This window comes from Neofelis nebulosa, chromosome 6, assembly GCF_028018385.1.
Source record: "Neofelis nebulosa isolate mNeoNeb1 chromosome 6, mNeoNeb1.pri, whole genome shotgun sequence".
Lineage (NCBI taxonomy): Eukaryota > Metazoa > Chordata > Mammalia > Carnivora > Felidae > Neofelis > Neofelis nebulosa.
The window spans coordinates 12109684-12125056 of NC_080787.1; the positions used below are offsets into that span (position 1 = coordinate 12109684).

At 39.1% G+C, this 15373-nt stretch overlaps 1 protein-coding gene and 1 non-coding gene across 8 annotated transcripts in view; one reads left to right on the plus strand and one right to left on the minus strand.

The window, feature by feature from the left end:
- Positions 1-15373, minus strand: part of CDKAL1 (CDK5 regulatory subunit associated protein 1 like 1) — a 711422-nt gene that overhangs the window by 422293 nt on the left and 273756 nt on the right. The window lies entirely within an intron of this gene.
- LOC131515550 (U6 spliceosomal RNA) lies at positions 12410-12516 on the plus strand. The gene has a single exon (XR_009263621.1). It is a non-coding gene; the product is annotated as a U6 spliceosomal RNA (small nuclear RNA).

The window sequence follows — 15373 nt, forward strand, 5'->3', positions numbered from 1 at the left end:
ACCACTAAACCAGCCCTGCAAGAAATTTTAAGGGGGACTCTCTGAAGGGAGAAAAGATGAAAATATATATAAATACCAAAAGCAACAAAGATTAGAAAGCACCAGAGAACACCCCAGAAACTCCAACTCTACAAGCATCATAATGGCAATAAACTCATATCTTTCAGTACTCATGTTAAATGTCAATGTACTCAATGCTCCAATCAAAAGACATAGGGTAACAGAATGGATATGAAAACAAGATCCATCTATATGCTGTTTATAAGAGACCCACTTTAGACCTAAAGACACCTTCAGATTGAAAATAAGGGGATGGAGAACCATCTATCATGCTAATGGTCAACAAAACAAAGCCGGAGTAGCCATACTTATATCAGACAATCTAGACTTTAAAATAAAGACTGTATCAAGAGATTCAGAAGGGCATTCTATCATAATTAAGGGGTCTATCCATCAAGAAGACCTAACAATTGTAAACATTTATGCACCAGATGTGGCAGCACCCAAATATATAAATCAATTAATCACAAACATAAAGAAACTCATCGATAGTAATACCATAATAGCAGGATACTTCAACACCCCACTCACAGCAATGGACAGATCATCCAATCAAAAAATCAACAAGGAAACAATGGCTTTGAATGACACACTGGACCAGATGGACTTAACAGATATATTCAGAACATTTCATCCAGAATATACATTCTTCGTCAGTGCACATGGAACATTCTTCAGAATAGATCACATACTGGGACACAAATCAGCCCTAAGTAAGCACAAAAAGATTGAGATCATACCATCCATATTTTCAGACCACAACACTATGAAACTCGAAATCAACCACAAGAAAAAGTTTGGATAGGTAACAAGTACTTGGAGACTGAAGAACATCCTACTATAAAGAATGAATGGGCTAACCAAACAGTTAAAGAAGAAATTAAAAAGTGTATGGAAGTCAATGAAAATGATAGCACCACAATCCAAAACCTCTGGGACACAGCAAAGGCAGTCATAAGAGTAAAGTATATAGCAATCCAGGCCTTCCTAAAGAAGGAAGAACGATCTCAGATACACAACCTAACCTTACACCTTAAGGAACTGGAAAAATAATGGCAAATGAAACCCAAAACCAGCAGAAGACAGGAAATAAAAGATTACAGAAAAAATCAATGCTATCAAAACCAAAAAAACAAAAAAACAACAACAAAAAAACCAATAGAACAGATCAATGAAACCAGAAGCTGGTTCTTTGAAAGAATTAACAAAATTGATAACCCACCAGCCAGTTTGATCAAAAAGAAAAAGCAAAGGACCCAGATAAATAAAATCAAGAATCAAAGAGGAGAGATCACAACCAACACAGCAGAAATAAAAACAACAATAGAATATTAGGAGCAATTATACACCAATAAAATGGGCAATCTGGAAGAAATGGAAAAATTCTTAGAAACATACACACTACCAAAACAAATAGGAAGAAACAGAAAATCTGAACAGACCCAGAAACAATAAAGAAATCGAATTAGTAATCAAAAATCTCCCAAAAAACAAGAGTCCAGAGCCAAGATGTCTTTCCAGGGGAATTCTACCAAACATTTAAGGAAGAGTTAACACCTATTCTCTTGAAGGTGTTCTAGAAAATAGAAATGGAAGGAAAACCTCTACAACTCTTTCTATGAAGCCAGCATTACCTTGATTCCAAAACCAGACAGAGACCCCACTAAAAAGGAGAAAAATAGACCAATTTCCCTGATGAACATGGATGCAAAAATCCTCAACAAGATATTAGCCAACTGGACCCAACAATACATTAAAAAGATTATTCACCACGACCAAGTGGGATTTATACCTGGGATTCAGGGCTGGTTCAATATCTGCAAAACAATTAACGTGATTCATCACATCAATAAAAGAAAGAACCATATGATCCTCTCAAAAGATGCAGAGAAAGCATCTGACAAAATACAGCATCCTTTCTTGATAAATACCCTCAAGAAAGTAGGGACAGAAGGAGCATACCTCGAGATCATAAAAGCCATATATGAATGACCCTATGCTAATATCATCCTCAATGGGGAAAAACTGAGAGCTTTCCCCCTAAGGTCAGGAACAAGACAGGGATGTCCACTCCTGCCACTGTTATTCAACACAATATTGAAGTCTTAGCGTCTGCAGTCATACAACACAAAGAAATAAAAGGCATCCAAATCGGCCAGGAAGAGGTCAAACTTTCACTCTTCGCAGATGACACGATACTCTATATGGAAAACCCAAAAGATTCCACCAAAAAACTGCTAGCATTGATTCATGAATTCAGCAAAATTTCAGGATATAAAATCAACACACAGAAATCGGTTGCATTCCTATGCACCAACAATGAAGTGACAGAGAAATCAAGGAATCGATCCCATTTACAGTTGCACAAAAAAACATAAAATACCTAGGAATAAATCTCACCAAAGAGGTGAAAAATCTATACACTGAAAACTAAAGAAAGCTGATGAAAGAAACTGAAGAAGACACAAAAAAATGGAAAAAGATTCCATGCTCCTGGATAGGAAGAACAAATATTGTTAAAATGTCAATACTACCCAAAGCAATCTACATATTCAGTGCAATCCCTATCAAAATAATAGCAGCATTCTTCACAGAGCTAGAACAAATAATCCTAAAATTTGTATGGAACCAGAAAAAACCCCAAATAGCCAAAGCGATCTTGAAAAAGAAAACCAAAGCAGGAGGCATCACAATCCCAAACTTCAAGCTATACTACAAAGCTGTAATCATCAAGACAGTATGGTCCTGGCACAAAAACAGACACTCAGATCAGTGGAAAAGAATAGAGAACCCAAAGATGGACCCACAAATGTATGGCCAACTAATCTAATTCAAGAATGAACGTGGACCACTTGCTTTCACCATACACAAAAATAAACTCAAAATGGATGAAAGACCTAAACATAAGACAGGAAGCCATCAAAATCCTCAAGGAGAAAGCAGGCAAAAACCTCTTTGATCTTGGCCGCAGCAACTGCTTACTCAACACGTCTCTGGAGGCAAGGGAAACAAAAGCGAAAATGAACTACTGGGACCTCATCACAATAAAAAGCTTCTGCACAGCGAAGCAAGCAATCAGCAAAACTAAAAGGCAACCAACAGAATGGGAGAAGATATTTGTAAGTGACATATCAGATAAAGGGTTAGTATCCAAAATCTGTAAAGAACTTATCAAACTCAACACCCAAAAAACAAATAAACCAGTAAAGAAATGGGCAGAAGACATGAGTAGACACCTCTCCAAAGAAGACATCCAGATGGTCAAACGACATGTGAAAAAATGCTCAACATCACTCATCATCAGGGAAATACAAATCAAAACCACAATGAGATACTACCTCACACCTGTAAGAATGGCTAACATTAACAACTCAGGCAACAACAGATGTTGGTGAGGATGGGGAGAAAGAGGATCTCTTTTGCATTGTTGGTGGGAATGCAAGCTGGTGCAGCCACTCTGGAAAACAGTATAGAGACAAGACATTAAAAAAAAAAAAAAAATTAAACCATTCTGTACTGTCATTATTTTAATTAAAAGTAGTCTATCTTAACACTAAAATAGTAGGAGTGTCATGATGAAGGATCACACATTTACCTTCAGGAAAAGTTCACTAGATTTTCCTCCTATCTCTCATTTCACCAGCAACCAGCAAAAATCCAAGCTGGTCTACAAAAAACACTGCTGCAGATCATTCTATGTCATCTATCTAAGTTTCCTTACATTTCTATAATAATCTTTACAACTGAAGACATACAGATAAAAAATAGCAAGGAAAAAAAAAGGCTTCATTGAATATTATCCTGAGTCAGATGACACACCAACTGATACATATAGAAATATAGTAACAGTAATAATTCCAGTTGGATTTTCAGCGTGTTCTATTTGTAGCTAGTGGTTTAGTCCCTGGGAGACAAAGTCCCACACCCCTACTAGCAACAACTGTTTTCTTAATGAGTTTACCAAAATAGCATGGTGGAAGATGATGACATTCTGTCAACCATAAAGCACACACTTTCCCAAAATGTTTCCTCTATCCCACCTACAGTGCTATTTTTAGTTTTATACAACAATGAAACCAGTACAAAAGATCAATGCTGAGGTAGTATCTGCACCATTCAAAGACAGCACCAAAGATACTTACAGTCACCAAATTATACTTGTTAGCAAAGCAAAAATGGCTGGCTGACCATTAAAGGTGGAGGACAGGTACAACGTGACTCTACTACAGACATGAATTAACTTATGAATAGCCAAACTAAAAACAAAATAGGGCCCCTGAAGGCAATTATGTATCTCCTACCACAGTAGACTTTATTTACCCACTGTGTGTATTAATACTGAATAGCCATATGTGATCACATCAAGGCATGTGTATTTGTAAATAACAAATACATATGACTTATTCTTTCAGGGCACCTGAGTGGCTCAATCGGCTAAGCATTCTAATCTAGATTTGGGCTCAGGTCTTGATCTCTTGGTCATGAGTTCAAGCCCTGCATCGGGCTCTGAACTTGACAGCATGGAGCCTGCTTGGGATTCTCCCTCCCTCCCTCCCCCCCTCCCCCCCCCTCCCCCTTCCTCTCTCGCATGCACACTCTCTCTCCCAAAATAACGAAGTAAACTTAAAAATATATATAGCCAAGTGGATGTATAAAAAGCACAAACATACAAGCAAGCATGCGTGAGTGAGTGCACAGGCACATGCACACACACACACACAGTTTCCCCATTTCCACCATTAAATGTTCTCAACATCTTGGAGGGTGTTTTTTTTCCTTGGTTGTTTTTGGTTTTTAGTTTTTGACTTTTCGGTACAAATATCCGGCCTCCTTACCAAACATACTGAATCAGAACATGCAAGCACGGAACCAAGGAATCTGTACGTGTAAAAAGTAGTATGATTATCATACAACACAGCTGAAGGCAAATTTACATAATGATATCAGAAACAACATTTTATTTACTTCCTGTGGCTTAATAGTTAACATTTAACTGCTATTAAACTAAGGAACGCTAAAGCTTCACTTCCAAATAATTTTTTTTTTAAGTTTATTATTTTTAAGTTTATTTATTTAGAGCACGAGCAGGGGAGGGGTTGAGACAGAGGATCCCAAGCAGGCTCCATGCTGTCGGCGTGGAGCCCAACCTGGGGCTCAGGTCCATGAACTATGAAATCATGACCTGAGCCAAAGTCGAGAATCGGATGGTTAACCAACTGAGCCACCCAGGCACACCGTTCACTTCCAAATATTCTGAAGGACATTATGTGGGAAGTGATCTGTAGCCAAGACTTACCTCGGGATTAACCTCCTGAAGGCTTCGCAATGAATGTATCAACAACAACCACAACAAGCCCTGAATAACAGACCTCAGAATATATTAAAAAGTAAAGGAATATCAGCAAGCAGAGTTTATTGTTTTTGCTTCCTCAGTGGCTCTGGAGGCTGACGTCTGCCAGGGTGAAATCTCACAGGAAACACTAGCTGAAGTTAATTCTATAACTTATAACAGGTACCACATTTTGGCGCCTAGGATAAGAGGTATTGTTCTAACATGGGTCAAAACATCCTGGGAAAAGAAAAAAAAAAATCTTTTATTTCCACTGTGTTGAAACTAGAAAGCTAAATTCAGATAATTGTCTAATCTGTGTGGGAAAATAACTTAAAATTGTTTGGGTCAAATAATGGTGTAATTATATAATGAAGAGAGAGGAGGTGTTTTAAGCCAAAATGGAAAAGTAATGCCTAAGCATTTATGCAATTACCCACCAATTTCAACAAATTCTCCAAATTTGAGTATTTCAATTCTAGTTAGCACTAAATTAAGTAAAATTCAATTGTCCATCTCTAGCTTTTAGAGAGTATAAACTAAGGCAGGATCACAACAAAAATCAGTTATTGGAGATAAAATGAGGGAACTAGCAGGTCCTAAAAGGACAGCTAACTGTCCCACCCAAACCTCCGTGGGAGGAAAGCGTCTCCCACTCAGGCCTCTTGCACAATATTTTGGTGCAATTCTCCTTCATACATATTACACCATATTTCCTTGAAAGACTGGAGGATTCCCTCTCAATTCAGTGACAGCTCCTTTTTTTCTTTATTGGGGCAAGAAGAGGGAGAGATAAAAGCTACCCCTATTAAGTATAGAATTTAATCCTTTTTAAAGAACTATTATGCTGTTTCTCAGAAACATTAGGACACAAAAGGGATGTTACACCTCAGGTGGAGGGAATAACGTAAATGTAAGAACTGGAACAGGAACAGTAAAGAATAATAGTTTCAAGATGAATAATATACCAGTTGAGAACTTTCTTCCCAAGAGGCGGGTCATAACCCTAAGGAAGCTGCCCTCCGAAGGAGGCCAAAGTAAGTCGTAGGACACCTCTGTCTCCCCAGTAAACCTCGATATACAGGCAAACACCAAGTTATGGAATGTTTCCTTTTTTAAAAAAGAATCAACTGATGCAATACGTACAACGGTTTATCCAAATATTATAGATCAAGCCAGGTGCGTGAATGCCCATAGCTCCCAAACAGTATGAAACAAGTTAACAGGAAAGCTGTTTATTGGCTTTCCCAGAGAAGATTCCTTGCCTACCCTTAAATGTTTTTTTTTTTTTCCTGTTTTTCAGTAGATTGTATAGGATAATTCTTCCTTATATTCCCAAATACCTCCTATCCTATTTTACTTTTTCCCCCTAGGTTAAATCGGGAAAACGGGTTCATTTTAAGATTCTTTTTTAGAGAAAGACATTCTAATTTGGCTTAATAATACCACTTCTAGGGAGGCTTACTGATTGCTGATAGGAGTGAAAATTGCTTTAACTCTTGTGAAGACAAACCTGCTAACAAGTGTTAAAAGCCTTACTGTATTTTCCCAAAAAACTCTATTTCCAATCTGACATTCATGTTTAAATGCTCAATTTGTATACACCGTATAAAAAAAAAAAAAAATCTTTCCAAGTATGGAGTTCTAAAAATAAAACACTCTTGCGGGCATAGTAATAAATAGTACGCCAATAGTTACACAATGCTTACTGCGTGGAAGGCACTATTTTAAGCACTTTACATATATTAGAGCCCTTTTAATCAACCTCATGAGGTCTGCGTTGTTACTGCCCTTCTTTTACAGATAAAGAAATTGAGACAGAATGTGACTAAGTAATTTATTAAAGGTTACTGAGTGGTGAGACTAGGATTTGAAACTAAGACGCCCCAGACCATGCTGCTTCAAGACAGACTCAAACTGCCAGACTAACGCACAGTGCTTCCACTGGTATCTCCTGACATCCATTACCAAAGGTGAATCCTAAGTCATCTAAATTTCATCATTACAAAAGAAAGATATCAGTAAAAGCAAGTAAAACATATATAACACATGGTAAATTCTCAAATTCTGTTGACATTTTTGGATCCTTTAATTGCTGGAAAAACTCAACCACTTTCTTTTTCTCTTATTTGTAAAAAAAAAAAAAAAAAAAGTCACTTGTCAGCTACAAAAATGTTAACATGAAACAGCCATAAACCCTGCGCAGTCACTAGTCACCAGATGCACACTCCAGCGGAGTATTTACGCCAGGAATAAGATTATCTCTTTCTTGTCTCATTCAACTTGCCACAGGATAGCTGTAGTGTAAAGGTGAGTTTCTAGATATGATTACCTCTTGATGCTTTTATTTTTTTCCAAGTTTATTCATTTATTTTGAGAGAGAGAGAGGAGAGAGAGCATGTGTGTGCAAGCAGGGGAGAGGCAGAGAGAGGGAGAGAGAATCCCAAGCAGGCGTCCCATTGTCAGTGTAGAATCCAACTCAGGGCTCAGTGCCATGAACCATGATATCATGACCTGAGCTGAAATCCAGACGCTTAACTGACTGAGCAACCCAGGCACCCCGGCCTTTGTCGGTTTTTTTTTTGTTTTTTGTGGGGTTTTTTTGAGAAAATATTTTTATAATATACCAATCTACTACATTTGTGGTTACAGAATAACTGAAACTCGGAAAATCAAACAGCCTTTGTCACACATCATCAGCCTGATTTGCTTCAAGACATATCTTTTCCCACTGCCATTTCTTGAAGACAGCTTCAAATTAATGACACAGTTACCCAACTAACTCACTACCAAAAAATGCAGGTATAGCGTATCTGTGGGACATATACTCTCACTTTCTCCTTGCATCTATGAAGGAAAAGGAGGCCAAATCGAAACTCCTGAAGGATCTTTTCAATGCTCAGGAGGAGGGATCTTGTGAGGAAGAATGGTGTTAACTCACATAACACACTCTCACCTCATTTTCGATGTGCACAGACTCCTTGGGAGGTATCCCTGAGACAGGTGGTAGGGGCTCTGGTTTTCAGAGAAGAAGACGGAAGTTGGAAGAATTTACAGGACACAGACTAATTAAGGGCCAGGAAGAGTGTAGGCACCCACCTCTTTTTTACTTACAGTAACGAAGATTCGAGGGGTTGTTTTGGTTTGTTTTATTTTGAAGGGGGAGACTGTTTGCTTCATCTGCATTATTTTAATGGAGAAATGTATTAGTAATCTGACTAGCTTTACTGAGATAAAACTGACATACAGTACACTGCACATATTTACAAGATGCACTTTGCAGCACCCGGGTGGCTCAGTCGGTTGAGCTTCCGACTTGGGCTCAGGTCATGATCTCACGGTTCCTGAGTTTGAGCCCTGCATCGGGTTCATTGCTGTCAGCACAGAGCCCGCTTTGGATCCTCTGTCTCTCTCTCTCTCTCTGCCCCTCCCCTGCACCTGCACGTGCTCTCTCTCCCTGAAAAATAAAATGTGCACCTTGATGACAGTTGATAAATGAATGTATCTGTGAAATTATCAACCCCGAAGGTTTCTTGTGTCCATTTGTTTTTTTTCCATCCGGTCTGTCACCTCTCCAGCCCAGGAGCCGGAACCCCAACTTTCTCTCACCGTTAGTATTCATGATAAACTAGTTTTGTAGCGTTTTATATAAAAAGACTCATAAGGTGTACACTCCTTTATGTCTGACCGCTTTCATCCATACTGTAGAGTGTATCAACAGTGCATTGTTCTTTATTGCTGAGTTCTAGTCCATGGATTCCATGTTTTGCCAGCTTGTCCCCATGAGGCCATGGGTCAAAAGTGGGAGATGGAAAGGCTAGACAGGAGAGAAAGGACTGGCTTTTCCTTATCTGCTTCCCATCTGTTGGTGGCACCAGTTTCTAACTCTGATAGAGTTTAACATCAGCACTCTTAACCGAAGAGCCAATACCTTAAATCTCATGGTCTGCTCCAAGTATTTATTATGGCTGCTTCAAGAAAAAGAAACGTAAATGGTACAAAAATTAAGACGGAAGAAATGTGTTGCCTGCTTCCTGTAGCCTAGATAAAGATAAGCTTAGGCTGAAAGCAAGGAGGGGAGAAACAGATCTTTGATATGAGAGGCCCTCTCCACCTCTATAACCCAAAAAAGCTCAAAGTTCAGTAATGTGGACTCCAGTACGGTTCAGACACAAACCAACCAATCAACCAACCAACCAACCAACCAACCAAAAAGCCATGCTAGTGGAAACAGAGCTAAAGCTTGTGAAAACAGAGGCTGTGAAGTTAGAAATTTCCCAGGAGAGCAGAATGGAGCCTGGAAGACACCTGACCTACCCCCACAAGGGTCCTTTCCCAAGCACCTCCCTCTAACAGGCATACCCATGCCTAACAGAGATGACAACACACTTCCTTGTGAAAGTGCAATTAAGGTGCAGCACAAAGACAGGGAACAAGCAGAGGCCAAGACAGGGCAGGAGCAGGCTCTGACAGGCTCAGAGACAATGACCAGGCAGGGTCTCTGCTACTCCGATTACTGCAAATGGAACTGACCATAAACCAACTAGTAGCCCACTTAGTTTTAAGGGAGTTGATTTGCCAAAGAAACCACACAAAAAACGCTAAACGTCTAAGTCAATGGCTCTTAAACTAGAAAGCGCACTTGATGCTTTGGGAGGTAGTGTTGAAGGACATACCACTGGAGCCCCTGTTCTGAGTCATTAGGTCTGGGGTGACAGCCCATTATTTGCTATGTGGCTGGTCCTGACCACACTGAGAACCACAGATCTGAGGCAACCTGAGGTCCCTCCCTCCCAATTCCCCACAAGAGGTGAGAGAGTTAGTGCAGTAGCAGTTTCCAATGGTCGTTCAGTCCTTCTCAAAGGCCACCCCTGAGAGGCCATGGGAGACCAGGGAAAAGGAGACACTCTCAGAGATAAAAATCACTAAGAAATTAACCTTCTCCCAGTACAGGGGCACTCAAGTCTCCTGGACTAGGAAAGAGTGATCACTGATCCTTGTGTGTACTTTTCCAGGATCCTCCTTTAAACATGGGAACGTCTACTGCAATCTCCCTGGTCTGGCTTGAGCACTACGGATAGACATGTTATTCTTCAGCCACAGGGGGCAAGACCATGAGATGCTCCCTCAGATTTGAGAAAGAAGACAATACATCACTAAAGATCCTGCTGTTGGAACTAGATGAGACCTGGAAAAGTCCTTTTTTGGGGAGGCAGTGAGAGCGTTTCATCTAAGGGCAAATTTTCATTAGGAACACGCGTAAGAGGAAAAATGTATATGGCTATTTGGGAGTGGAAAGGGTGAACGACAGGACACGCTGGTATACCCCGCCCTGGACTTGGTCCCATTCCATGTCCTAAAAGAATACTGGTTTTGTTCAAGAATGGACCCCTCCCTCCTGTCATCCTCCTTTCTCAGGTCAAGGTGAACTCACTGTGTCTTCAATTCTAGAGTATTCTAGGGCATGATTAATCAAAGGGAAGTAATTCCTTTCCTCCTCTCATAAACGGTTAGCCCAGGAACTCAGACCTAAGCCAATTGGTGCACGGCTTTCTCAAGGAACCAAGAATTAGTTCATACTTGTACAAGGATAAAATTCAATGAAATGCACTGAGAGTTTGGAGGAAATAGTCTCTTAAAATATTACCCCTTCCTTTTACAGATTATGAACTAAAGACCATTTGACCCTAAGGCTAAAGCCAAAGGAAGACAGAGTCAAAGAAATCACAGAAAAATGCAGACAACACCACTGGATTAAGGTGTATCTCCTCCTTTGAGTTCTACAAGTCACTGTATCTCATTATCATTAGGATTTCTATGATCTACAGTCGAAATGTATGGATCCACATAACGAATAGGGCCACCAAACCCATTAAGAGCTTCAAAGAACCAATTAAATAGTGTTTGTTGCCATGACAATTTGTATCTTCCTTAATCTGAATAATTTTCTATGCATTTGCATTCTCTCTAGGTGCTAACTGTGAGAAATGCCTTGTGCTGGGAGATTCTGAGGTTCACAAGATGGACAGTCCTTTCCTTCGAACTAGAAGAGAATTCTAGGGTTAGGACATTATAGAAACTCTATCAGACTGTTGGGGGAATTTCCTGGGTTTCTGAAGTTTGAGTGTTGCTAAGTAAGACTCCAGAATCATACACACACCCCACACCCCCTCAAAAAGTACATCCTTCTAGTTCAAGCCTAACATTTTACAAACAAGAAATGGAGGGGCACCTGGGTGGCTCAGTCAGCTAAGCATCCAACTCTTGATCTCAGCTCAGGTCATGATCTCCCGGTTTGTGGGATCAAACCCCGCATCGGACTCTGTGATGACAGTGCAGAGCCTGTTTTGGATTCTTTCTCCCTCCCCCTCTCTCTGGCCCCTCCCCTGCTCGCTCTCTCTTTTAAAACAAACTTTAAAAATTTTTTTAATTAAAAAAAAAAAAAAAACATGAGTAAAAAATGGAGACCGAATGATTCAGCTAATTGACTTGAAGAAGCAAAAACCAGGTTTTCTAAAATGTAATCTAATACTTCAGTACTGGTTGTTCTCAACCTCTTCTCCTGCCCAAAGACAGTGCTGAGATTTGCCCCAGTCATACCCACAAAGTGATCCTGAATGAAAGGAGATGAGAGAAGAGGTGGGGTGTCAGAGCATCACTCCATTTGGGAGGGGCAACTTCTTTTATTGCAGTCTTACTATGTTAGAGTTATATGCAATTTTCTTTGGTTTGTTTTGGATTTTTTAATGTTTATTTATTTATTTTGAAAGGGGGGGAGGGGCAGAGAGAGACAGAGAATGATTGATTGATTGAAAGAGACAGAATCCCAAGCAGGCTCTGCATTGTCAGAGCAGAGCCCGATGTGGGGGCCCAAACTCACAAACTATGAGACCATGACCTGAGCCAAAGTCAAGAGTCAAATACTTAACCGACTGAGCCATCCAGTTGCCCCAGTTTTGGATTTTTAAATTTGGTCCCAAAATGCAGGACTCTAAAATTCATTTTTTAAAAAAAATCCTTGCACTGACTTCAGTAGCACATATACTAAAATTGGAACGATACAGAGAAGATTAACATGTCCCCTGCCCACAGATGACACACAAATTCGTGAAGTGTTCCATATTTTAAAAAGGAGGGAGGGAGGGAGGGAGGGAGGGAGGGAGGGAAGGAAGGAAGGAAGGAGGGAAGGAAGGAAGGAAGGAAGGAAGGAAGGAAGGAAGGAAGGAAGGAAGGAAGGAAACTCCTTTATGACACAAATCCTCTGCCTTAAGAAATAAAATAGAATGAAGAGAATCTTGAATAGTAGCTCATATTATCGTGCTCAACTTCATATAATTTTAAAGTGTTATGGGGATCTAGGACAAAACATAATATTGGACTTCTGTCACTGGGTTTATTTTATTTATTTGAAGGAAGTGAAAACGAGTCCTATTTCTACTATATTTTTGCTAGTCATCATTCTAAAGTTAGATGAAAAAAATTCAAGTTATGATAATGTCGTTGATTGATAATAATCCATTTTAAAATAGACCAGAAACCTATTTTAAAAATCTATTTACATAAAGAAATCCATTATCATATTCACACTGAAAATAGTCTCTCCAAGTACTGAAAGGCACACAGTAGAGTCTGTTGGCCTACAAGCCAAATCTCTTCTGTACAGATAAGAAATCAAAATTATTAATGCCAATCTGCTACCATACTCAGTACAGAATTGAAGGCTACTTTTTGTGTTTTGACATGTCGATCTTCTGAGCCTGAGAACGAATACTGTTTATCAAGACACTTGAACACAAGACTCTACCTAATGATGGTTACCTATTTGGTGTTAACACACGTAACTAAACTTGAAGGATAACTCCTTGCGTTTCATCAACCCACAGAAGTTTCAGTGGAATGAGAAAACAAGTGGATAGACCTAATATAATTAATATCTATACTACACTACTCATTGTATTAAGTATGCAGGAATTGAAGTGAATCTGTTAAAGACTAAATACAAAGATTACAGTCTTGAGTTTTTGATGAAATCTTATGACTGACTCTTGTATACACACACATGCGCGCGCACGTGCACACACACACACACACACACACACACACACACAAGATTCTACAGACAGTGGGAGTATAAACTGGTGTGGCTACCGTAGACAACGGTATGCCAGTTCCTCAAAATATTAAACACAGGATTACTATGTAATCCAACAATTCCAATTCCAATATACACATAAAAGAAATGAAAGCAGGGACATAAACAGATATTTGCACACTAATGTTTATAGCAGTGTTATTCACAATAGCCAAAGGTAGAACAACCCAATTGCCCATCAACGGGAGAACACCTAAATAGAATGTGGTATACAGATACAAAGGACTGTTACTCAGCCTTAAAAAACGAAATCCTGGGGGTGCCTGGGTGACTCAGTCGGTTGAGCATCCGACTTCGGCTCAAGTCATGATCTCGAGGTCCGTGAGTTCAAGCCCCACGTCGGGCTCTGTGCTGACAGCTCAGAATGTGGAGCCTGCTTCAGGTTCTGTGTCTCCCTCTCTCTCTGCCCTTCCCTCGCTTGTATTCTCTCTCTCTCTCTCTCTCTCTCTCTCTCTCTCTTTCTCTTTCTCAGAAATAAACATTTAAAAAAAGTGAAATTCTGATAAAACATGGATAAACCAGAAGGACACATGTTATATGATTCCACTTACATAAGGTGCTTAGAATAGTCAAGTTCATAAAGACAGACAGGTGAATAGTGGTTGCCACAGCAGGGGGGTCTGGGGGCTATTGTTTAATGGATACACTGTTTCAGAATGGCACCATAAAAAAGTTCTAGAGGTGGATGGCAGTGACCGCTGCACAAAAATAGGAATGTACTTAATGCCACTGAATGTGACACTTAAAAATAGTTAAAACGGTATATTTTATGTTATGTATATTTTACTACAATAAAAACCAAAACCAAAACAAAAGAGTAAAACACTGGTTAATGACAACAAGGCATCATAAAAGCTTCAAAAAAAAAAAGCAAAGTTCTATAAATAATTTCAAGAGTTCACGGGAGCACTTAAAGATCAAAAATGAATCCCAAACTCCTGCTAAAGTTCAACATAAATAGAATGAAACAGGCACCATAGTACTTTTTATAGATCTCAGCTTTCTGTGATCCCTGTAATGCTTGCCAACAAAGTCCCATGCCTAAAATATAATAAAAGCATTAAAACAGCCGTTTTTCTCCTCCTCTGAAGTTGTCTTTCCCACACTGAAACAGAGCAACAGCAGTTCCACACTGGTTGTTTGTATTTCATCACTGTTTTCAGACAGAACAAGAGATCTGCTGCCTACACACCATTCCTCTGCATCAACACCCATTTTCTTATGCAATTTTAAGTTCTGTTGGCAGGTTAAAGACATTTTTTTCCAACCACAAACAAAAACTTCTTTTGATACTCTATGTGAATGTTCAAGGAAATGTTCCCAATTAAAAAAAAAAAAAAAAGACTATTTAAAACAATAATATGGAAGTATGTCCACAGTCAAAAAAAAAAAAAACTTAAGTTCTAGATATAAGGCATATAAAGACGACATAGCTACTTTGTTGAAAATCACCTGTCTTTATTTTTTCAATCAGGAACTTAGGAAATGTTAAAAGGACACAATGCTGAAAAAAAAAAAAAGGCAGAACCACATCACTGAGTCTCCCATTCAACTCCATGGACAGACTTTTTTTATTTTTTAAGTTTGTTTTTGGTCTAAAACATTGCTTTGCAACAAACCCTATAATGGAGTGTTTCAATCAAACTGTTCTTTCTTAAGAGTTATAGATAAAAAGTAGCTTTCTGCTGGAAATTTTTAGTTCTAAAAACACTTAAATCTTAGTACATACTTTTAATATATGGTAAATACATTTCTGCTGTTATTAACAAACCTTTGTAAAACCAGACAATCAAAAAGGTGACCAATGATAGCTAAGACTTCTATGTACCTGT